Here is a 23973-nt window from a genome sequence, read left to right as displayed (position 1 = left end):
TGTTCTTTTTTGTGCAACGTTGTTGTTGCCGTGGTAGTTTTTTCTTTTTTAAAAATGGAACAGCAAGTCCCTACCTGCTGTGAGAAGCATGACAGGCCAGACGTGGGCGGGGGGGGGGGAACCACCTTCCTAGAAAGTAACCATTGTGCCTGTAACCCTATGAATAGAGCCCCCCATTGGAGCAGAAGGGCAAATGGGCCTTTTGGACTTTTGAGATTACTGTAGTGTGGATTCTGAGGGAAGAGCTGGACAGGGAAGAGAAGGAAAGAAGAGAAAAATATTTAAGTTCTCAAGTGAGAGGATTAGAAGTGAGAGAAAGAAGACAAGCAGGAAGATAAGAGAAGCAGGAATAGAATATCAACTTTCTTCAGGAAAAGAGTGGAGTGAGGGACAGGTCTGACCCAACTGCATTATTGGACTCTGAGGGTTTTCCCACTGTGTGTTGTAAATTATGTATGTGCTGGAATCATTTTAACCATTTTTTCCCCTTTCCCCCTCCTCTCAATTCTGGTTATATAGATTTGAAAGTAAGGGATAACAAACTGAGACTGAATCCAAATAAGATGGAGGTACCACCTAATGGCACAGAGGGGAAATGACTTGCTTAGAGAGCAAGAGGTTGCTGATTCGAATCCCCACTGTTATGGGAAACACCTATATCGGGCAGCAGTGATATAGAATGGTGCTGAAAGGCATCATCTGCACAGGAGGAGGCAATGGTAAAACCCTCCTATATTCTACCAAAGAAAACCACATGGCTCTGTGGTCGCCAGGAGTCGATACCGACTCAAGGGCACAACTTTACTTATTGTGCGGGGTCAGAACTCAGGAGACAATTTTGATTTTCTGGTTCTGAATGGGATCACACTTCCCCAGAAGAATATATGCCAGTTGCATCTCTTTCTTGAGATATACTACCTCAGAACAGTGGTACATATGCTGGTAACCTCCAGACATGACTACTGCAATGCACTCTATGTGGGGTTGCCTTTGTATATAGCCTGGAAACTGCAGTTGGTACAGAATGCGGCAGCCAGGCTGTTCTCCGGGTCATCTCGGAGAGATCATATTATTCCTACGTATATTAAAAGAACTACAGTGGCAGTCAATAAGTTTCCAGGCAAAATACAAGTTGCTGATTATAATCTATAAAGCCCTGGGTATCTAAGTGTACATCTTCTTCACTATGCACCCCATAGTTCACTGAGATCATTCGGAGAGTTTCATTTGCAACTGTCACCACCAGCCTGTCTGGTGGCCACACAGGACAGGCCTTCTCTGTTGCTGCCCCAAGACTCTGGAATGCACTCTCTGCTGAAATAAAAGCCTCCCCATCTCCGACAATTTATTTATTTGTTGGTTGGTTGGTTGGTTGGTTTAATTTCTATACCGCCCTTCCAAAAATGGCTCAGGGCAGTTTACACAGAGAAATAATAAATAAATAAGATGGTTCCCTGTCCCCAAAGGGAACACAATTTAAAAATAAACATGAGAGAGACACCAGCAACAGTCAGTGGAGGGATGCTGTGCTGGGGTTGGAGAGGGCCAGTTACTCTCCCTCTGCTAAATAAAGAGAATCACCACGTGATTAAAGGGTCTTTAAAGACACATTTACCAAGCGAAGCTTTTTAGCTAGACTCGTGGTTATAATTGTTTTAAGGTTTTGATTTCTGTTTTAATCTGTTTTATTTTGCTGTAAACTGCCCAGAGACGGAAGTTTGGGGCAGTGTACAAAGAAAAGAAAGAAACGAAAGAAGCTCACTGGACTCCCGCCTTTCCCCCTGAAAGAATTAGAGTGGGGTGGGACTGTACCACACTAGTCTGGGGTTTCACCTTATTATTCCTCACCCCTCCCACACCTAACTGAGCTCGGGCCCTACTATCTCATTCACAACTGGGGAGGTGCTGAGTGGGAAGGTGAGAGCAGTCTTCTTGCAGCCAGGTGGAGCAGTCTTCTTGTTCAGTCCAGAGGCTGCCTGTGGTGTGTCGCAGCCACAGCTGTGTCGGTCTGTCCAAAGGGAGTCTGCAAAATGGTGATCTAATGCTGTGGAACAGGGACTCACCCTGTTTCAGCAAGAGCAAACTACAGTGAGCATCTGAACTTCGGAACTAGCAAGCTGAGCCTTTGGATGTGAATGAAAATTGAGGCCATCAATTGCTTCATGTGACTTTAACCGGATTGGGGCCACTCTACACAGAAAAATGCATGGTTCAAACAATTGAGAAATTGCAGTTGTTTTATTGTTCATCATTGTTAATTCAGCCCCTTAGCACATTCTTCTTCTGATTGGATTGTCCTCTAGCTGACATCAGATGACCTCATTAGAAGACCCCTTGAAGAAGCCAAGAAAAATGAGAATTAATGTTATTTTAATGATGATATAGATATAGATATAGATGGTGTCTGTGTGTGTTCTCTCTCACACACATACTCTTTCTCTCCACACACACATAGACACACACACACCACACACACACTCATTCATTCACTTTAAATCCTGCAGTGTATTGTGGTGCATTGGTTTGACATTGTGTGTCACCACAGATTCCCTCTCAAGTTCAGATAAACCCTCTGTCCCAACAATTGCCCTATATAAAAATGATTATTATAAATATTTATACACCATTTTTCAACAAAAAAAGTTCTCAAAGCAGTTTACACTGCAAAAGAAATATTTGTATCATAAAGGGTATAATGGAACTTCAATTCACTACTATATATCGCACATCAGTTCTTGAAGAAAGTCTTGATAATGATGAGTAGCAATCCAACATCATGGCTGTTGCAGGGGTGAAATTGTTCCAAATGTGTGTGTTTTTGAAAGCTCTTGTTTCCATAAGATGGATGAACATACAAGCAATCTTCTACGCTGTAAAAATTATTCTGGATCTCTCTTCTGAGCTGCCACCCTTGTTGCTCAAAGTTTGTTAACATCTTTCAATTTGTAGCAGATGTGACACCTCAATTGGCTTTGTTCTTGAATATCATCAAAATATACCCCCTCTGAAAATGCTCCAAGTGCTGTAAACCAGTTTTAGCTGAAGTGTGAGGAATGGGTGCCAGCCAGCCTGGACAACATCCCAGAACTGAAAACTGCATCCAGTGCAGGTTATTTGGGTCATCAGAGGAGCTGGTCTTGTGGTAGCAAGCATGACTTGTCCCCTTAGCAAAGCAGGGTCTGCCCTGGTTGCATATGAAAGGGAGATTAGAAGTGTGAAGCACTGTAAGATATTCTCTTTAGGGTATGGAGCTGCTCTGGGAAGAGCAAAAGGTTTCAAGTTCCCTCCCTAGCTTCTCCAAGATAGAGCTGAGAGAGATTCCTGTCTGCAGCCTTGGAGAAGCCACTGCCAGTCTGTGAAGATAATATTGAGATAGATGGACCAATCATCTGACTCAGTATACGGCAGCTTCCTATGTTCCTTTTTCTAGGAAGCGTCTGCCTGGATGCATCCTTCTCCAGCCCAGTGTCCAGCTGAAAGACCAAGGCAAAGTGTGGCTGCCTCACTTGTAAAGCCAATGTAATATAGGAGGCTGTACAATGTCTTTACAGCTTATATGGCAGGAAGTTAAGATGGGCATTAATTAATAACTAGTTAATCCACCTGACTGACAGCAACCACTTTAGACTCGGTAGCTGACAGCCTGACTTCCTGACAAGAGGAAGTCCTATTGAAATTCGGTAGTCATCTATCTACCTATATAATTCTCTAAGGTGTACCCATGGCTAATCCAGTGTGTGGTAGCTCTCACAAGAGTTCGGGAGCAGCTGCTGGGAGCTCCTCGTGAGGAGGATGAGAGCTGCCAGCAGAAAGGGCAGTGCGGGGAGGGAAGTGGAGGAGGCGGCGTTGCCACTGTGAGTGGCCAAGCAGGCAGTGAAAATGGGGCCACCGGCCTCCTCACAAGGAGGATGAGAGCTGCCAGCAGAAAGGGCAGCAGGGGGAGGTTGGTCGAGGAGAAGGCGGCGCCACTGTGAGTGGCCGAGCAGGCAGCGAAAACAGGGCCCCTGGCCTCGTGAGGAGGATGAGAGCTGCTGGCAGAAAGGGCAGCAAGGGAGACTGGCTGAAGGGATGGGAGGAGAACTGACTGAGCCCTGAAATGGAGGGAGAGGAAGAGAGACCTAGGGGCGCAGATGCTCTGCGCCTGGGTCAGCTAGTTTAGAATATTCCCTGAGTATTGTAGTCCTGTTTAGCAGCTTAACCTGAATACCAGCCAGCATCTAAAACTAAGGATAAGGATCCCACAATTCTCATCGTTCTCCTGCATGTTTTGGATCCCTTCAGGATGGTCTTGAGATCCAATGTTTGCTGTCCAGTCCTGAAATAGTTAATATATAAGGCCTGTTGATAAGCCTAACACAGGCTGCCCTCTGGCTCCTCCTGAGGAAAGGCTTCAGCCTCTGAATCTAAAATAATTATTAGCTAACAACCCCATTTAAACAACAGTCAGGGAGAAACCTCTCATGTCTGAAATAGGCCTATACATTAACTACCAACCAGACTTAACCCAGTCAGGGTCTTCTTGAGAAAAAACCTCCCGCCACAGGCCCTGAGAACTGCACCTTTTAAAAACCATATATGGGCACTCATATGCTGCTTTATGGTCCCCAAGTTCTTAGGTTTCCAACCCTTAAAGGAGTGGGCAGAGGTGCTCTTACCCCTGGTCTTCCGGGCTGAAGTCCATGGCCTCCACAGCCCTTGGGGCCCCCTCAAATCCTCTTTAGAATATCCTCAGGTGTTGTGGTCATCCAGCCGAGCATGATGATGTTTAATTTGCAGGGGAGGTGGGCCTCCAAAGGCCTTTAGGCCCAGGCTCCAAAATTACCTAGGTGCACCTCTGATTGCATCCCATTGTTCAGCCCAGCCATGAGTCAGGGGGAAAGGGAGACGGTGGACGCCTGCTGTTTTTGTCTCAACCTGATCATTCGTGCGCCACCTCCATTACGGCCATGCAGACTGGCAGTGTGGAGAGGTCTCTCTCAGAGGACTCTGTGGCAGCCTCTGCCTTCAACGAGGCGTGGGCAGTAGCATCCGCAAGGAGTGCCTCCACTGAACACCTTGCAGGAGCTCGATTCTTCCGCAAGGCTCCAAAAACAGCAGGAAAAGCCAAGGGCAACAACAACCCGACCAAGAATTGCCAGGCCATCAGAGCAAGTCTGAGACTCAGAGGGTGGCAACCAAGGTGTTTCCCTCACCGAGCAACCTGAGTCTGCTCTGCCATCCACCTTGCAAGCCCCAGGTACACAAAGATCTGTGTCAGTTGGGGAAGGGGCAAGGGGTGCCGAGCCTAGCAGCAGGGCAGGTGTGAGTGCAGTTTTGGATGACGGGGATGCTGAGGAGGAGGTCCCTGAGCACCTGCAAGTGGTATTTATTTAAAATATTTCTATACTACCCCGAACATGTGTTTAGGCGCATTATGGCTGAGGAGCTTGGTAAATGGTCCCGCCAAAATCTCCCACCAAAACTGATGGTGGTGCATTACCCACAGCAAAGTCTGTGTCTAGTCACAGCACCACTAGGGGGCGCTCCAAGTAGAAGGGAAAATCTAAGTCACACCTCAGGTGATTCTCTAGTGAGTCGGGCCAGAAATCTCCCTCCCAGCAGGCTGAGAAGCCACATCCCGTGCACCATCCACCTAGCCTGTCACCCCAGGGTCCCATCACCCCTGCAGCACCCAATAACCCTGATGAGAACTCAGACACTGAGGACTTGGAGTCTGACAAAGAGGTGGGGGGACTTTCAGAGGATGAGGCAGACTTTGCACAAGCTGTGTCTCATAGGCCATGAAGGATTTTACAGTCTTGCCCCACAAGGCCAAAAAGATTTTAAAGTTAGAGGGCACCATCCTCTTGGTCCCTGATCAAGCTGAAGGGGACCCGGAGGTGCTACTAGTGGCACAAGCACAGGAGGTAGTAGTGCCAGGTCCACAATTATTTATGAATACAATTCAGGCCGAATGGGACAAGCCTGCCGAGGGCAGGGGCCCTGCCCCTTCTATCAGAAGCTACACTACCTAAGAAAGTAATGGAGAAGCTTAAGGTGCTTGTGGAAGTTGCCTCCCTGGTCTCCAGCATGGTGCTGCCCAAGGATGGGGAAAATCCATTAAAGAATCAGGAGGACAGAAAGTGTGATACTGCCCTCCACAGGTCACATGAGGTGAATGCCCTCTCCATATGTGCCTCTATGCTCTGGACTCGGGACCTGTTGCCTTTAGTCCCTGAAGAATGTTCTAAGCTAAGACAAGGCCTCAATAAGCGTAATAAGGCCGCGGCCTTCATGGGCAACTCATCGCTGGAAGCTACCCAACTATCTGCCCATGCTTTAGTATCTGCTGTTTCAGCTCGTAGGCTGTTATGGCTCAAAAATTGGCAGGTGGACAAAAAATCCCTCATTAAGCTAGCCAACTCTGCTTTTAAGGGGGAGAAGTTTGGGGAAGTCTTGGAGCCTGTCCTTGTTGAAGCCAAGGACAAAAAGAAGGCCATGCCCTCCTCATCCTTTAGGAGGACCACAAACCCATCAAGGTAAACATGTCCCAGTTCAAGACTCCCAAGTCCTCTTTTCTTTTTTGACAACCTAGGCAGGACCATTTTGCATGGTCCAAGCCAAGCAATTCCTTTTGTGACAGTGGAAAAAAATGCCCAGCCCTCTCAAACCTCCAAGCCTGGGTTTAAACATAATTTCAACCAATAACTTGAATCTCCTCATAGGGGGGCGATTACAACAGTTTGCTCAGGTCTGGGCCCAGACAATCAGGGATGCCTGGATCTCGCAAACTGTATTTCAAGGATATTCTTCAGAGTTTGTTTCACAGCCCCCAAACAGGTCCCTGCCTTCTTCCAAGTCAAGGAAGAAGGGCAAGCACTCACTAATGCTAGCTGTTATTCAGCATTTTTTTTACAGATCTGGGTGATAGAACCGGTACTCCCCTCAGAGCATCGTCAGGGGGTGTACTCCATCCTCTTTCTTGTCCCGAAGAGGAATGGGGAGTGGAGGTCCATCCTGGATATGAAATTTCACAACTGTTTTCTCCAGAAAAAGATATTCAGAATGGAGACTCTCCACTCTATCCTGATGGCAGTGCAGAAGGGGGACCTCCTCACTTCAATCAACTTGAAGGAGGCCTACCTGCATGTTCCAGTCCATCCTCAGGACAGAAGGTACCTACAATTTGCATACAGCGGGTTCCACTTTCAGTACCGGGCTCTCCCCTTTGTTTCTCGACTGCACCAAGAGTGTTCAACAACTCATGGTGTACTTGAGGACCAAGCGGGTTCATCTTCATCCTTTTTTGTACAATGTCCTCATCAGATCTCCATCTGTTCAGAAGAGATGTTCAGGACACAATTCGTTGCCTTCAGCAGTATGGATATGTGGCAAACTTTCAAAAGAGCTCCCTATCCCCGCAAACCAGCATCCTGCACCTTGGGGCCCTCATCAACACCGCAAAAGGGGAGGTCTCCTTGCCCCCACCACACTGTCAAAAAAATAGTCAGGGCTTGCTGGGCCCTACAACATCACCCAAAGGCCAGCTTCTTATCTCTCATCCCTTCCCTTTCACTCTCATCCCTGCCAATGGGCATTGCTTCCTTGGCAGGACAAAATAGCTCAGAGATCCCACTTCAGCATGGCCCTGAGCAAGGAAGTGGTATCGTCCATTCTCAAAGGGTTGTATTTTCTCTCAGTAGTTCAAATCCAGGTTATGATAGATGCCTGCCTAATGGGATGTGGAGCCCATTATCAGCTCTCCTGGGCACAGGGGACTTGGTCAAGGGAAGAAAGTGCTCACAGCATAAATTGGCTGGAGCTCAGGGCAATCTTACTGGCTCTCCAGGAGTTCCATCCTCAGGTCAGGCACCATCACATCCTAATCAGAACGGACAACACGACTGCGAAAGCAAGCCCATATCAACTGGCAGGGGGCACATGGTAACGGTCTCTGATGCAGGAGGCGGCCCTACTCTTCCTTTGGGCAGAGGCCCACTTGCTGTCCTTGGTTGTGGAGCATCTGAAAGGAGAGTTGAACTCAGTGGCCAACTGGCTCAGTCGGTCACAGATAGACCAGGCAGAGTGGTCTCTGAACCCTCAGACCTTCAATCATGTTGTGGCAAGGTTCAGAGCACTTATGGACCTGTTTGCCTCTCCAATAAACACAAAACTTCCTCGCTTCATGTCCAGGTACCACATGGCGGATTGACCAAGGGGGCTAGTTTTCATCCCCGTCCCCCCCGATGGCCATTATCCTACAGACTGTTCGCCGGGTTTGTGCCCCATACCTGGACATTCTAATAGCCCCTACTGGCCTCACCGTCCTTGGTTTTCAGACCTGGTGGAGATCTCATTAGAACTTCCCATGAGATTGGGGGCAGACCCTCGGCTTCTCAGTCAGGGGCCAGTCTTTCACTCAGACCTGGGGTGGATGAATCTGTTTGCCTGGAGATTGAACAGGGCTCTTTGATTAAAGATAGCTACTCTCAGGGAATGCTGGATACGGTGCTAGCATTCTGCAGGCCTTCTACCAAAAGCATTTACCACTTGGAAGGTTTTTGTTCAGTGGTGTAAGTCTGCTATTCTGTTCAGCAGTTTTCCTTTCAGGGTGGTCCATCTCCCTGGGGTTTTGTGCTAGTGATAAGGCAAATTCCTAAGGGTCTTCCCTTCGGGTTGTCATTTGTAGTTGTTGGTTTTTGTATGCCATTAGTACATTGAGTTTGAATCTGTTTGCGCTCTTTTTTCAGGCCTTTGAATCCTGGAGCCTGGGGGATTGATCCGTCCCACTGGCTCAATGTCTTCTTTTGATTGGCGCTGAGCAGGTGGGAGGAATAACCCATCCATGGACATACTTCATCCTCTTGAGGAAAATGACCTTTCAGGTAAGTGACAACTTATCAGGGGCATAGCTAGGGGAGGGGGAGCCTGTGTTCATCCCTCTCTCTGGCAGCCCCCCAGAATGTAGGAGATGATGAGGAAAATAGGGAGGGATGGAACTGGAGGGCCTTCAGGAGCTGGGGGCCTGTGTTCTTTGAACCCTTTCTCTCAATTATAGCTATGCCCCTGCAACTTATCATTCTCTCTACCACCAACTTTAGTGAGCCTGGCAGTGGGGGTGGAGTGGTGGGGAGCAGAAGGTAGGGAACAGCATCTGTGCAAAGGTGGGGATTACCAAGTTACCCTGAAAGATCATGGAAGCTGTGTTTTCTGAGTCCCTCCCATGTTCCTAAAGGGAAAGTTTCCCAAGTTCGGAGTGCCAAGAAGGTGGAGCAGAGCAGGAGGGAGCTGGCTAAGAAGTGTGGAGAGAGTGAAGCACCTTTTACTAGGATTTCCAGGTCTGGATGGTGAAACAAGTCAATATCCACCACCAAAAGAGTGGAAACAGAAGATGCTTTTCATCAAAAGAGAATATCCAAAAAGTCTCCACATTGGATAAAATTTGCATATGTTATTGGTATATGCATATTTTGATTAAAATTGCATGATTTGAGAATAAATACAGCTTAGCACTGTGAAGCTGATGACCAGGTGAGCTGTATGTCTGCTCAGTCTGCCGTTTAGGTGCAGCGTTCTCCAGGCCCCTGCTTCTTAACTGTAAATTCATCTCCTGGTTAGGTTTACCACACACACAGTCCTCTGTCCTCCTCCCCATGCTCTCAGCCTGCTCTCCTCAGCCAGGCTGGCAACTCTTGGCTCAAGGCAGGGCAGCCAGCTAGCTACCGAGCCACACTCGGTGCATGCTGGCACAGCGGTGCATGCACAGTCTCCCACTCGCTTCCTGTTCTCTACAACTACAAACATTTATAGGCAGCTTTTCAACAGAAGGTTTCACAGTGGGTTTCAAAGAAAAACAATAAGATGCTCCTCTGTCCCCAAAGGGCTCACAGTCTAAAAGAAACACGCGGTAACACCAGCATCAGCCACTGAAGGAATGTTGTGCTGGGGTTGGATAGGGCCAGTTGCTTTCCCCATGATAAATAGGAGAGATTTGCACCACTTTAAAAGGTGCATTCTACTTAGTTAGCAGGGGTAGCTGCTAATTGAGTAAAGTTAGTTAGCTAACTGCTAACTCCTCACTGCCGCCACCACCACATGAGGAAGCAAGCTGCACCTGCTGGGCCCACCTGGCCATGCACCTGCATTGCGTGGCTCTGCAACCTGCCACTGAAGCAGAACCTCAACTCTGGCTTCCCCATTGCATGGATTGTCAGTAGGAAGGGAAAAGAGACCGAGGAAGAGAAGCTGCTCATGTGAGCAAAGTGTTCTGCTCTTCAGCACTTCGGACATCACAGCACATTAAAATAAAGTTATTGGGTCTGCAAGTGGTCACGCTGCACTACTTGCTGCTTCTCTTTCCTGCCTTTCTACTTTGCCCTTGTGAAGAAATTTACTTGCTTACTCCAAACTGGAAGAGCACTCAATGAACCAATGGACCGGGACCAATAATACTAACCATCTATCCCTTTTAAATCTCCTTGCTCCCTTCTCTTTCCACTTTAAGTCTACATCTTGGTCCTTTCTCAGGTAAAGCCTTAAGCTAATTGACAATTCTGGCCTTAAGCCAAAACGCCACTACGTGAGACTCTAGTTAATACTGTTAGTTAAGATTTTATTGCCTCCCCACTAGTGTCCCCTCTAATAGGGATTCCCAGATGTTGCTGACTACAACTCCCAGAACCCCCAGCTGCAATGGCTTTTGCTTGGGGATTCTGGGAGTTGTAGTCAACAACATCTGGGAATCCCTGTTAGAGGGAACACTGCTCCCCACCAGGGATTTAATGGAGGGATGGAGTACCAGCACTTCTTGGCTTCTCTGGCTGTTGGGATGGGCATGGCCATAGGGACTATCATAGAGAGTGCCTACACTGCTGAATTTGCAACTACATCTTTTTATTTTCCTGTACACTGATTATTCCTAAATAAATCTGATTGTTCCATATTTCTGTCTCCTCCTCATTTCCAGACCAAAACTTTGCACAAATTGACACTTTAATGTAAGAATTCTGCTCTTCCTGCTCCACTAATGCTTGACCTGTATATTTGCTTAAATAAACCAAATACTACAAAGACACCATAAGTATCCAGTAATCGCTCCTTCAAGGAAAGCCAGGATCCAAGTACCACTACACTCCTTGAACTTCTCACCACTTGGCGAAGTGGGGTTGGTGGGTGCATAAGATACAGCAAGGTCAGTCACATGACTGATCCTGGGGTGGAGAGGTTGGCGGGGGGTGGACACAGGGTTGAACTTGGCTTTCACCCAGATGATCAGTTGTTCATTGTGTGGAATGTGGCTTGTGCTCCAACACGATCTACACTGCCTGAACTAGCACAGATCTCTGGAGTCTGGGAAATGAATTCCAACCTCCGGGTATCCCACAATGCACCATGTGATAAGCGCTGTGCATTGTGGGAACCCCTAACGAGTCAGGTGCTCTAGGTGCCCAACTCTATATGTGCTCAGGCTGCCTAGAGCACCCGACTCATTAGGGATCACATTAGTGTGTGATCATTAGGGATCACACACGATCTCAGCTCCAGGGTGGAGGGTGCACTCATGCCCTCTAACGCTGGTCAAAGGCTGGGTTCAAAACTTGGGCTTGGGGCCGAGGCAGCACCGGGATTGGGCTCGATCCCAGTGGTGCACATGGGCAGCCCAGCCCAGTCTGGGCTGCCCAAGCCTGGGCTTGGCTGCTCATGTGTTCAGCCTCAAGAAGTCTTCTACGTTGCAATTGCATTAGTATAGACTCATCACTTGCACCAGGCAGAGTACAGGCTCTCCAATTCCATCACTGCACCAGTAAAGGCCACATATATATTCTTGTCCATTTGAGGCATACCTTGCCAGAGAACAGGGCTGGAGTCTTAATATTACTGGAACACCGCACTGCATCTTTATATATGATTGTGTGCTAGTCTTTAAAAACTAAGGTTTGAATCATAATGCTAGGAAATGCTGCCCTTCCTAGTCATACCCAATTACCGTTTAAGAACACAATTTCATGGAAATGCCTCTCCAACCACAGAAATCGCAGATGCCTCATTTATACATTTTCTGCAAGAATAGGAATCTGCATGTATCTGTGTATGCTGCCCTCAAGAGCTGCCTTCTGCATTAAGAAAAGATGGGGAAATGAGGACAGCTCCTGCACAGAATTGACCCAGAGTGCCATTTTCAGTGAAAGATCTTTCTATTCATTTATATTACCAAAGCAGCCTACAGTGAAGTTAGTCTTAAATGATGCACACCTTGGATATATGTTGTAAATTACATGAAGGAAAGAGTTTTTTAAACAGAAAGGACCTCTGAGAATTCAAATGTGTGGTTTGGAATGAAAGAACAGTGCTTTTCCTCAAACCACATTATCATAGTTTACACAGTGTTGGTGTTTCTGTTGGTTTTAAAAATTGTCTCCTCCAGTTTTATCTTTTTACAATGAGCCATTTATGTGGCATACTTTGTCTCTGTGAATGGGCAGTACCACCCACTGTCATAGCTTCTTGGCACCAGGAAGTGGAATGTTCCACTGGGTCCCTTATTAAAAGAAGAATGCTGTTGCTTAGAAGCATCCCACGCTAACAAGTTAATAATTCCCCTGAGGCAGGTGGCAGAAGCAAAATGTGAACAGGGATTGTGTCAGATAGTTGTCCTGTTTCCCTCCTGCAGTAGGGGATTCATGACACAAGTTTGTCTAGCTTCCCAAAAGATGTTGCAAAATTTATTTATTTAATGTTCCATTTTTATACCATCTTTCATAAGACATCCCAAGGCAGTTTACAACAGTTAAAATACAATAAAATACCATGAAAATCACATTAAAAACCTGAAAATCAGTTAAACAGTAAAAACCATAAAACATCCCCCCCCCCCCGGAGGGGGGCATAAAAATGAGAAATGAAAGCAGGAAAGCTGAGAGACCCAGAAGCCCCTAAGGGGTAAAAGCCTGAACAAATAAAAAGGTCTTTAGGGGTGTGTGTGTGTGTGTGTGTGTGTGTGTGTGTGTGTGTGTGTGTGTTTAAAAGCAGTCACAGATGTCAAAGAACAGATGTTCACTGGGAGATCATTCCAGAGCCTGGGGTCAACAACAGAGAAGGCCCTGTCTTGCATGCACGACAATTTAGCCTCTCTCAATGTCAGCACACAGAGCAAAGGCCCCCCTGACAAACTTGTTGGGTGGGCAGAAACCATTGAGAGCAGGCAATCTTTCAAGTATCCAGGACCCAAACCATTAAGGGCTTTAAAGGTAATAACCAGAACCTTGAATTGGATCCAGAAACAAACTGGCAGCCAGTGCCTCTCTTTCAGAATAGGTGTAATATGCTCCAAGCGAGCAGTTTCAGAGAGAACCCTGGCAGCTGCATTCTGCACCAATGGAAGTTTCACGTAAAGTGCATTGTAGTAATTCAACCGCAACATGACCAAGGTATGGGTAAACATGGCCAGATCTGCCTTCTCAAGAAAGGGACATGGCTAGAAAAATACAAAAACCCCTCCATGTGCCACTTCCATGTGGTGAGAAAACTTGGTAGGTTGCTGAGCAATTAACATTGAGGCATGTTTGCACTAGAGGGGAAAAAACACCCCTTTCCCAAGTTAAAAATCCACTGAGAGACAGGTAAAATACAAAGAGCAAAAAGAGAAAACTTTATTCAAAATACTACAGACTGCTTCAGTCTGAGGCTTTCTCAGCTTTTAGTTACCGGTAAAGATACTCATTGGTAACAAGAATACTTTTTAAAAGCACCCCTGTTGCATGAACAGGGGATATAGGAACCTTTAAGAGCATCTTTAAAGATTACAGAGACTTTTGCAGCACCCCTGGATGGATAGAAAGGGCACAGGCTAGTGCTTCTTAGTTTGTTATGCTACAGATAAAACTAAATAGACCAGTTGTAAGTATATGCAAAGCACACCAAAGTAAAATAAGAAGTCTAATGCGAGCTAACTAGCTTTCTGCATAGCCAATTGATTTCTAAAATTATTTTCCTTCCAAGATAATCCACTCCTTCTCTACATACACCATACCAACATGGAAAACCACTTCTGCAATTATTTGAAAAGCAGTTTGGACTCAGAAATCCATGCATATGCCCTAAAAGAACTTTCTGGCTTCTTATGCCAGTTTCTCATCTACTTAGTCCTGTCTTACAGTTTGCTGTTCCTGTTGGAGATGGAGTTCCAGTGCATCGACCTTTTGCACCAACTTTCCTAATGACCACTAGGCGCATTAGGAGTAGAGGTAGCTAGTAAGGGTCTTCTCTACCAGTCCTTGCTTTCCTCTGCTCTATGACCCCAGCTTTGACTTCTCCGGTACTTCCTGTAGTGAGTCGGTCCTCTTCCTTTCCTTCTAGAGAAAGATGGAAACATCTCTCCTTCTCTTCATTATATAGTGGATAGATAGGACAGGTCTTTCCTATCCTAAATGTATTTCACTAATAAACCTTATTAGTTTAGACTCTACAGTGATCTCCATGCATATTACTTAAATAGCTGCAACAACTAAACTCTGCATTCTGTAATTGGAGCAGAAGCTTCCTTGGTGCTTTGATAAATAATCATAAACGCCAACAGTTCCCTCCAATGTTTTCTGGCATGTCATTTTGGTAATGGGCCATAATGCTTTGCATACAGATCAGAAAGCAAGGAAGAGAAAGCCAAGGTTTCATTTCTTCCCTCCAAACAAACACAAAGAATCCAATAAAATATCAGACTTACCAACAGCCAGGCAGCCTGCCTGCTTTCTATCCAAAATGGTGATTGGATTCTTCTGAGTAGTGTTTTATAGCTGCCTTCCTCATACACACAAGGAAATCTTAAGTAGATTTAACTAAAGTTTTATTCAGCAACAACTCTATTTTCTCCTTCCCTTTTCCTCTTGACTACTCTTCCACTCTCTCTACAAGATTCCCCTTGGGAAGTTCAAACACACTGTAAAATGTTACTGAATAGAATATAACAAATACTTACAAGAAAAAAAACTTCCCCACCCTTTGGGCACTCTGATTGGCTGCCTGAGTCAATCAGCAAGATGCCTTCTGATTGGTGCTCTGGCTCTTTTAAGCTCCACCCACCTTCTGAAAACAAAGGCAAGCCTTGTAATTGTAATTGGCTCCTGCCTCATTAATACTCAATTTGCTGGTCAATGACCGAATAAACTTATAACTCATTAATACTCAAATTTGAATAACTCTTTGTGTTCTTATTGGTGTTTGCAACATTCTGGTACCGTAGCTCACCCTACATAAACACTGGGGCCAGGCTGCAGGCAAGGAAGAAGCACAGACAGGGTGGCAGTCAGAGAAATGGTTACAGAAGACATATAGAGGAGGTTAAATGGCTGACAAATATTTTCAGGTGGGCACCACCCACTCTGCCCTCAGGTAAGAGCCACCACTGTTACAAAGGCACCCCTGCCCACCACCTCCACTTGAGCATCCAAAAGTAGAGCCAGGTCTAGCAACACCCCCAAGATGTGCACTTGCTCTTTCAAGGGGAGTACAACCCCATCTAGAGCTGGTTGAATCACCTTATCATAGGAACATAGGAAGCTGCCATATACTGAGTCTTCCCAGAGCGGCTTCATCCCCTGAGGGGAATATCTTGCAGTGCTCACACATCAAGTCTCCCATTCATATGCGACCAGGGCAGACCCTGCTTAGCTATGGGGACAAGTCATGCTTGCTACCACAAGACTAGCTCTCTCTCCCAATCCCCCCCCCTCGGATTTTTTCCTTAATCCCGTATTCGATCCTCAAAATATTTACTGTATCTACCCACTTCAGTTTGGACTCTGGGGCCCCTTTGCTTTTACATTCAGAGATGAGTAGGCATGAGAGTTGCTGGCATTCAGGGTCCATCTTAACAAATATACTTTTGTCAGCATTTAATTCTGAGCCCGTTATCTTGCCATATTCCCAGAAGAGGTCCAGTATAACAGAGATTTCACGTTCATCTGATAACAGTAATGTAACATCATAGGCATGAGCTACAAATTTTACCAAAAACTCAGAATACAGTTCTGAGGGGACAGGTGGTTCAGCCATCCCATCGCTCTCCCTCCTCTCTCCCGGGAAGATCTCGCAGGGCGGCGGGATAGAGACCGAGAGTCCTCACAGACGGGGTTCTCTCTGAATCCTGATCAGGATCGGATCCAGGGCAAAAACATAAAGTAATGGGCTCAGTGGGCATCTTTGGTGGACACCCGAATGCAAAGCGATTGAGTCACCCCACCATCCATTAATCTGTGGTGTCACCTTTGCATTCGTATAGAGCAGCTGTATCCAGGTAACAAAGAGGGGTGGTATACCTTCAGCTTTCAACAATGGCTACAGGCAATTGTTAAGCAATTGTTCATCAAAGGCCTTAACTTGGTCTAATAAGAGGAGGTGACCTTTCCAACTTACATTCTGTATAGAGTAAAAATGCTCTCTCAGCAGACACACTGAGTCTGTCATCTTTCTTCCCAAGATGGCGCTTGTCTGCAAGCTGTGGACCAATATAGGGGCCACTTTCGCCAATCTATTATTTACGATTTTGGCAAAGATCCTGTAATCGATATTTGTGAGGGTTATCGGCCTCCAGTTTTGTGGTAAAGTAGTGTCGCCTTTCGGGAGGGGAGGAATTAAGAGGCCGTCCCCAAATGACCTGTTTAAACGCCCATTGTCTAAGACAAAATTAAATAATTTTGCTAAGACTGGTAGTAGCAGGTCTGCGTAAACCTCATAGAAAGGCCATGTCAGGCCATCATGTCCAGGGGCCGATGCGTTCCTTCCTGCTCAGATAACCGCTCTGACCTCTTCTATCTTTACAGGATGGGTCAAAGAGCCCTTTTCTTCTTCAGTGAGGGACTAGCCGAGACCATATTCATTCAGGCCACAAAACCTATCCAGATAAGATTGAATGTCCTTTACAGAAATATCTTTCAATGCATACAAGTTTGTATAAAACCGGGCTATGATCTTTAACATATCGTGTGGGTCGGCCTTTAGTGGGCTACTTCCATCTGATCGCAGGACTTGGAATGTCAAACTAGATACATGCGTCTTGTCCTTTGTCCACTCCCCTTTTTCAACTATAGACCCTTTGTAGCGATACAGCTTATTTTCCAAATGCCTGTGCCACAGCTCATTTTGAAATGTCTTGATTGTCTCTTTGTAGCGGCGGTGTGATTCCATGTCGAGGGGTTCTCCCCTGTTCATCTTATCGACAATCCTCAGAAGTTGGGTGATCGCTTTCTGATAATTTTTTTACCCCTATCTTATATGTCTGGCCGGTTACTGTCCTAGTACAGCAGCCTACCCTCTTTTTAAATGTCTCCCAGACTCCCAAAAGTTCATCTTCTGCCTCTAATAGCCGAGGGATCTGTCACTTCAGTTCTGATAAAATAACACCTTTGAGATATTCATTACTTAAAATTTTAGGGTGTAATCGCTACAAGGGTTTAGCACGTGGAATTTCCTCAGAGAGATTACAGATAAATCCCACAGCTGCATGGTCTGACCATGGGGTAAGTACTAGTTTACACCTGTAGACTTCAAAAGGGGGGAGGCGAGAGTCTATTTAGCTGGCTAGCTGATCTCAGGTGGTAATATGTAAATTTGACTCCAGATTTAAGTTTATGTCTATACTGCGATTAAAAAACCTCTTCATGGCGGATTAGAAAAAAATCAAAATCATTATATACACCCAAGGCCTTATCATCTAAACCTAGAGTCTCACTCAGAAACCTCTGGAGAGCTTTTTCCTCACTCGTTAGAGAGTGATTTAAGGGGGAGATGGAAGGCCTCCCGAAAAGGCTCTCCTGTCGCTTGGCTGAGCTCTATTATTAAAATCCCCTACAATCAGGAGGTGGCGCTTGGTGTCACATATATCTTTCTGTTTAGCCAGAAGAGCCTTCTCCAAGATAGGGCTGAGAGAGATTCCTGCCTGCAGCCTTGGAGAAGCCGCTGCCAGTCTGTATAGACAATACTGAGCAAGATGGACCTATGGTCTGACTCAGTATATGGCAGCTTCCTATGTTCCTATGTTTAATCCTCATGTGTTTTAATATACTTTCCCTCCCTGCTTATGTTTTGCATATGTTACTATATATTAGGTTTTTAATCTATTATGCTTGGGTATACTTTGTAATGTGTTGTGGAAAATGTCAAAATTCAATTTAAAAAAAAATTTTTTTTAATGTACTCTGGAAGTATAGAGAAAATCAGTATAAAAGTTAATTAGGAGGTATGGAAAAAGTTGATGCAGATGTTCTTGATTAGCTGCATGCTGTTACTTTTGTTTCTAATAGTATGGTTTGTCCAATTTATTGTTACAGATGAAAGGGGTCTCTTCTATTTAGCAGAGTGGAAAAATAGTGGGTTTTTTCAATATGTTGTAGTTGTTCCAGTTTATTAAGACTTTCCCCCATCACCAGCAGGGATTTCAGATCAATTTCCTTGCAATTTAGCAAGAATCTACCAAAAGGATTAGCGTTTCCTAGCAACAAGTTAGGAGCATCTGTATTGATATTGATTTTCTGTGTGACAGTTACATCATTTTGATGAATTCTTCTCAAAGTCCTGTGATGCTATATTAAAAGGGCGGAAAACAATAATTATCAACTAAAAAGTCTAACACTTTATAAATTCTCTATCCTTGAACTATGCAGCCCTATCCTATTCATGTTTACTCAGAAATAAGGCCCACTGCATTCAACAGGGTTTACTCCCAACTAAATGGACATGGCAGCCCTGATGTGGCAATCCCAAAAGATCAAGGCTTGCTCAAGATTACTTGCTTTCTCAGGTGAGGTTGGACAGGACAGGGATGTTCCCATGAAAACTGAGAACATGCTCAAGTCCCCCTTTGCAGCAGAGGATTCTGGGATACTCTAGGTTTAGCAGAGAAGTTGACCATACCAAAAGTGATACAAGAGTCTGGACTTGTACACTGCTTCTGGCAAGGCTGTTGATGGTTACCTCTTCAGCTGTGTCCCCTGCCAGGTGGTTTGTTGTTATGGTCAAGTCAGCTCTGCTAGGGGAGCCTCAAGATTTCTGCTCAGCAACACCTCCTACATATTTGTCACTATTTAACATGAGAAAAGATTTGTGTATGTTCTCTTAACCATGCTCAGCCATGCCTCCCTTAACCAAAATACTTGGGGAAACATTGCTTTGTATGTTTCTCCCTGTGATGGATCCTGTATCTGCTGCCACCATTTACCATCAATAGTCCTCTCCTATCATACTTTATTATTTATTTATTTCTATACCGCCCAAAACGCAAGTCCTCAATATCTTTTGCACTTGATAGCAGGGAAATGTTATAGGCATGGAGTGTTACTCCAATAGACAAAGTCCCTCTCCCCCTGCCAGCCTTATGTCAATAATTGTCCCTTCCCCTTTCGTGGCGGCCATACAGGATGGTCTGGGTCATAAGGAAGGCTGGTGGGGGGGGGAATCTCTGAAGACCCCCCCGGTGGCCTTGGAGAAGCCCCCCAGAGGAGGGTAAATACCCCCCCTGGCAGCCTCGCGAACCCCCCCAACAGCCAGGGGGTGGGTGGGTTGGTCTGGGCTTGAGCAGAACTAGAGGTGGTTTGGCTCGACCCCAAACCATCCAACCGGTTTGCATATCCCTACCAGCGGGCAGCTCCGAATAATATCCTAGTTTCCACATTTTGCACTAGCTGCAGTTTCCAAATATTTTTCAAGGGCAGTTCCACGTAGAACGTGTTACAGTAATCCAGCCATGACGTGACTAAGGTGTGGGTAACAGTGGCCAGATCTGCCTTCTCAAGAAAGGGATGCACCTGGCGCATGAGCTGAAGCCGTGCAAAGGCACCCCTGGCCACCGTCTCTACCTGAGCTTCCAAACGTAGAATTGGGTCCAGCAGTACCCCCAAGCTGCGCACTTGCTCTTTTAAGGGGAGTGCAACCCTATCCAAAACCAATAGAATCTCCTCATTCTGATTGGCTCTCCTACTGACCAACAGTACCTCCGTCTTGCCCGGATTCAAGCTCAGTTTGTTAGCCCACATCCAACCCATCACAGACTCCAGCCCCCGATTCAGGACATCCACTGCCTGCCTAGGATCAGATGATAAGGAGAGATAGAGCTGAGTGTCATCTGCATATTGCTAACAACTCAGTCCAAGTCCCTGTATGACCTCTCCCAGCGGTTTCATGTAGATGTTAAACAGCATGGGGGACAAAACCAAACCTTGCAGGACCCCACAGGCAAATGGCCATGGAACCGAGCAGTAATCTCCCAGCACTACCTTCTAGGCTTTTCTCCCAAGAAAGGGCCGATGCCACTCCAAAGCAGTGCCTTCAATTCCTATACCTGAGTGGTGATCCAGAAGGATACCATTGTTAATGGTATCGATTTCCAGAACAGCCCTTGGGAAGTTTCCAGTGTTCAGAACTGGTGACTCTGTTGAGGCCCTGGTTAAACTCTGGACTGTGGAGACAGCCCAGGTTATTGACATGGTCATTCCTAAACGACCTTCCCAGCTTATTCCGTTCCCCTTCTTGATTCTCCTTGAAGCTTAAAGAGTCTGACTGAACATGGGCTAGAGCCCATTTCTGGGACTGCTCCATGGTGGTGCGGGCGGCTAAGAAATGTTTTTTCTCTGCCTCCATTGCATCTGCACAGTGTAGGCCAGTGTAGCTGTTTCGTGTGGCAAAGTCACTGCTTCACACAAGCCCCCTGTGACCATCAGCAGCCTGCTGTGACCAGTTTGCTTCATGGATAAAGTCACTTGCATTTATGCCGATCTGCAAGGGTTCCAAGATTCCAGGATTTTGGCAGTTCCAGGAGACGTGCCTGGGCAACCATCTGGTCCAATTGTGATGGATTATTTCAGTTAGTACAGCATGAGGAAGTGGACAAGATCCTAGGAAGTGTATGGGCAACATCATGCGCTCTGCACCGTTGCCCATAATGCCTAGTAAAATCAATAATTTTAAGAGAAGGAACAGGTAGGTGTCTGGAGCCAATTATTAATGAAGGCCATGGTAAGAACACTATTTAAAAGGCCCTCCCTTTATTCCACCAACCTCGATAACTATCAGTCTATTTCAAATCTTCCATTTTTAAGCAAGGTGATAGAACGTGTAGTCTCTGTGCAGCTGCAAAAGGTCTTGGATTATATGGACTATCTAGACCCTTTGCAATCTGGCTTTCGCCCTGGGTATGGGACTGAAACTGCCTTGGTCGCTCTGGTGGATGACCTACACCAAGAACTAGACAGGGAGAGTGCATCCCTGTTGGTTCTGCTGGACCTCTCAACAGAATTCAGTACCATCAACTGTGATACCCTTCTGGATTGCCTACCTGTTATAGGGATTGGGGCAGGGGGTACATTTGAGTGGTTTAGATCCTTTCTTGGGGGGGATATTCCAGAAAGTGATGCTGGGGGACTTCTGCTCAACATCTTGGCCTCTGGGATCCCGCAAGGCTCAGTATTGTTCCCTATGATGTTTTAAATCTACATGAAACCGCTAGGAGAGGCCATCAGGAGGTTTGAACTGAAGTGTCTTCAATATGCAGATGACACTCAGCTCTACCTTTCTCTGACATCAGATCATAGGGAAGCAGTGGATGTGCTGAACCGGGGGCTAGAGGTGGTGATGGGCTGGATGTGGGCTAGCAAACGGAGGTTAAATCCAGACAAGATGGAGGTGCTATTGGTCAGCAGAAAGGCCAATCGGGATAGAAGGATAGCTGGTCTTGTGATAACAAGTGTGACTTGTCCCCTTAACTAAGCAGGGTCCACCTTGTTTGCATATGAAAGGGAGACTTAATAGCACAGTAAGGGAGCACGGTAAGATATTCTCCTTAAGAGATGGAACTGTTCTGGGAAGAGCTGAAGGTTCCAAGTTCCCTCCCTGGCTTCTCCAAGATAGGGCTGTGAGAGATTCCTGCCTGCAACCTTGGAGAAGCCACTGCCAGTCTGTGAAGACAATACTGAGCTAGATAGACCAATGGTCTGACTCAGTATATGGCAGTTTCCTATGTTCCTACGACAGATTGGGAAGAAAAAGTAATGCTTAAAATCACCATGTGGAAAAAACTGAGCCTTGCCATGTACCAGAAAGCGGTTTACATCCGGACTTACCTGGTACTCCTGGTGCACAACCTGGCAGTAGTCTACCCTCCTCTGCTCGATCTCCTTTGGAGAGTTTAAAACCAGGTCTTTCGTCTAGTATGTCACACGGTGTGCTTTCCTTTGGCCCGTGTGGTAGCATTTAAGGAGGTTGAGGGGGGAGGCCTAGCTCTACCAGCCCTGCACCCCTATTTTGTGACTGAATTCGTGTCCTAAATTTTTGGAAACTGGATTTTCATGAATGTCCATAACATGTCCAACCTCCTGCAAAAAACCTGGGTTTCACTTTTCACTCTACATTGGCAAAAGTCAACATGGGGCATAGTGTGGTGGGAGAAGGTTCTTTCAATGGTAATATTACACAAGTATTGAAAAGGGACCACCTGGACTACTTGAGAGATTTGTTATTCACACTAAAAAAATAGAAGGTTGAACTGGATCTATTTAAAGGATTCTCCTCAGTTATGCAGCTAAGGATAACAATTTATGGAGAGATTCTAGAAGTGGTCTTTTTTAGACCCGATTTAGAACATAAACACTACAAACACCACACTTCACAGTACTTGTTGTAACCCAATCACCATATCGCTCTGTTTAAGGAGAAAAAAGTCCCTTGTCATTTATGGGAAACAAGGTGGCGCTTATACCACGGCTCCCAGAGGACCAGCAAGAGCATCTCAAAATCACCTGCCAACAGAAGGCTAGTGAGCTAGGCACGACATTCAAGGAAACCCATTCACATTTCTTAAAAGAGTGTGTGGTAGCCAAAAGAGTGTGGCAGGGAGTAAGCAAGCTGTTGGAGTGGCCCGATTTTGAAAAACAGACTTGGGAAGAGCTAAACTTGGGTTTGAGCAATATAACCTCTTTTCAGGGTCCCAGAAAGAAGCCCTCAAGGAAACGGGATGGAACAGGTGCCCTCATACTAGGGAACTGGAACGTTCCCCTTCTTGTAATCAGGTTAGTAAACCTGTATGTCATTTATGCAATGCTCCTGCACAAGAACAGGGAGGGAAGACGTGACCAAGAGGTTCACGTGGATAGGTCTGTATGGTTATGTGCAGAAAGACAAGTGTATCTCTTCTAAACAGCAATGGGACAAATTGTGGAAATGGACATCACCACCACCACACCCAATTACCTGATGTGCCTTGAAATTCCCCCGCTCCGAGTTACAGAACTGCTGGCACATACTTTATAATCCTGTTGGTTACCAAATCCTTGTGTGTAAATCTTTGTATATATGATGTACACACAACCACTTTGTATTTAATTGTGCTTTGGTAACATACTATATGCTTTGGTAGTTTGTTGGTTCAATAAAAAATCTTGTTGTCCTATCTTGGAGATGCCAGGGAAGGAACTTGCAGCCTAGATGCTCTTCCCAGAACAGCTCCATCCCCTAAAGGGAATATTTTACAGTGCTCACACTTCCAGTCTCCCTTTCGTATGCAACCAGGGCAGACCCTGCTTAGCTTAAGGGGACAAGTCATGCTTGCTACCACAGGACCAGCTCTCTTCCCCAAAGGGTTCATACTTTACTTTACTGCAAACAAAATAATATTTATGAGCTGGATGACATCAGTAAAGCAATATAATTTTGTAGTAATTAGTATACCTACATGGTACACTTTTAATGCTGCTTTTACAGTTTGGATTATCATTATGATCATCCCTAGTTTGTTCATCTTTCTACTGACACTGTTTATGCTACTTATCTCCATATGGTGCTCTTACTCTGATTTGCTTGGCTTTGGACTTTTCTAAGATGACTGATACTCATTTCTGCAACTTGAAACAAATGTAGATGGCATTAAGTGAATTGTTATTGTTGCTATTTTCAGTGGCTAACATGATGAGGAAAATTATTTAAAGAAGTCCCATTGAAATTAAAAAGGCATTTGGC

General features: G+C 45.7%; 1 long non-coding RNA gene across 1 annotated transcript; it reads right to left on the bottom strand.

Annotated features, from left to right (window-relative positions):
- Positions 1 to 2223: 2223 nt before the first annotated feature.
- LOC128330773 (uncharacterized) lies at positions 2224 to 5173 on the bottom strand. The gene is made up of 2 exons (XR_008310255.1): positions 4656 to 5173; positions 2224 to 2333 (listed from the first exon to the last, which is right to left on the bottom strand). It is a non-coding gene; the product is annotated as an uncharacterized LOC128330773 (long non-coding RNA).
- Positions 5174 to 23973: the final 18800 nt, after the last annotated feature.

The sequence above is a fragment of the Hemicordylus capensis genome, chromosome 6 (assembly GCF_027244095.1).
Source record: "Hemicordylus capensis ecotype Gifberg chromosome 6, rHemCap1.1.pri, whole genome shotgun sequence".
Lineage (NCBI taxonomy): Eukaryota > Metazoa > Chordata > Lepidosauria > Squamata > Cordylidae > Hemicordylus > Hemicordylus capensis.
This window is presented reverse-complemented; position numbering and strand designations above follow the sequence as displayed.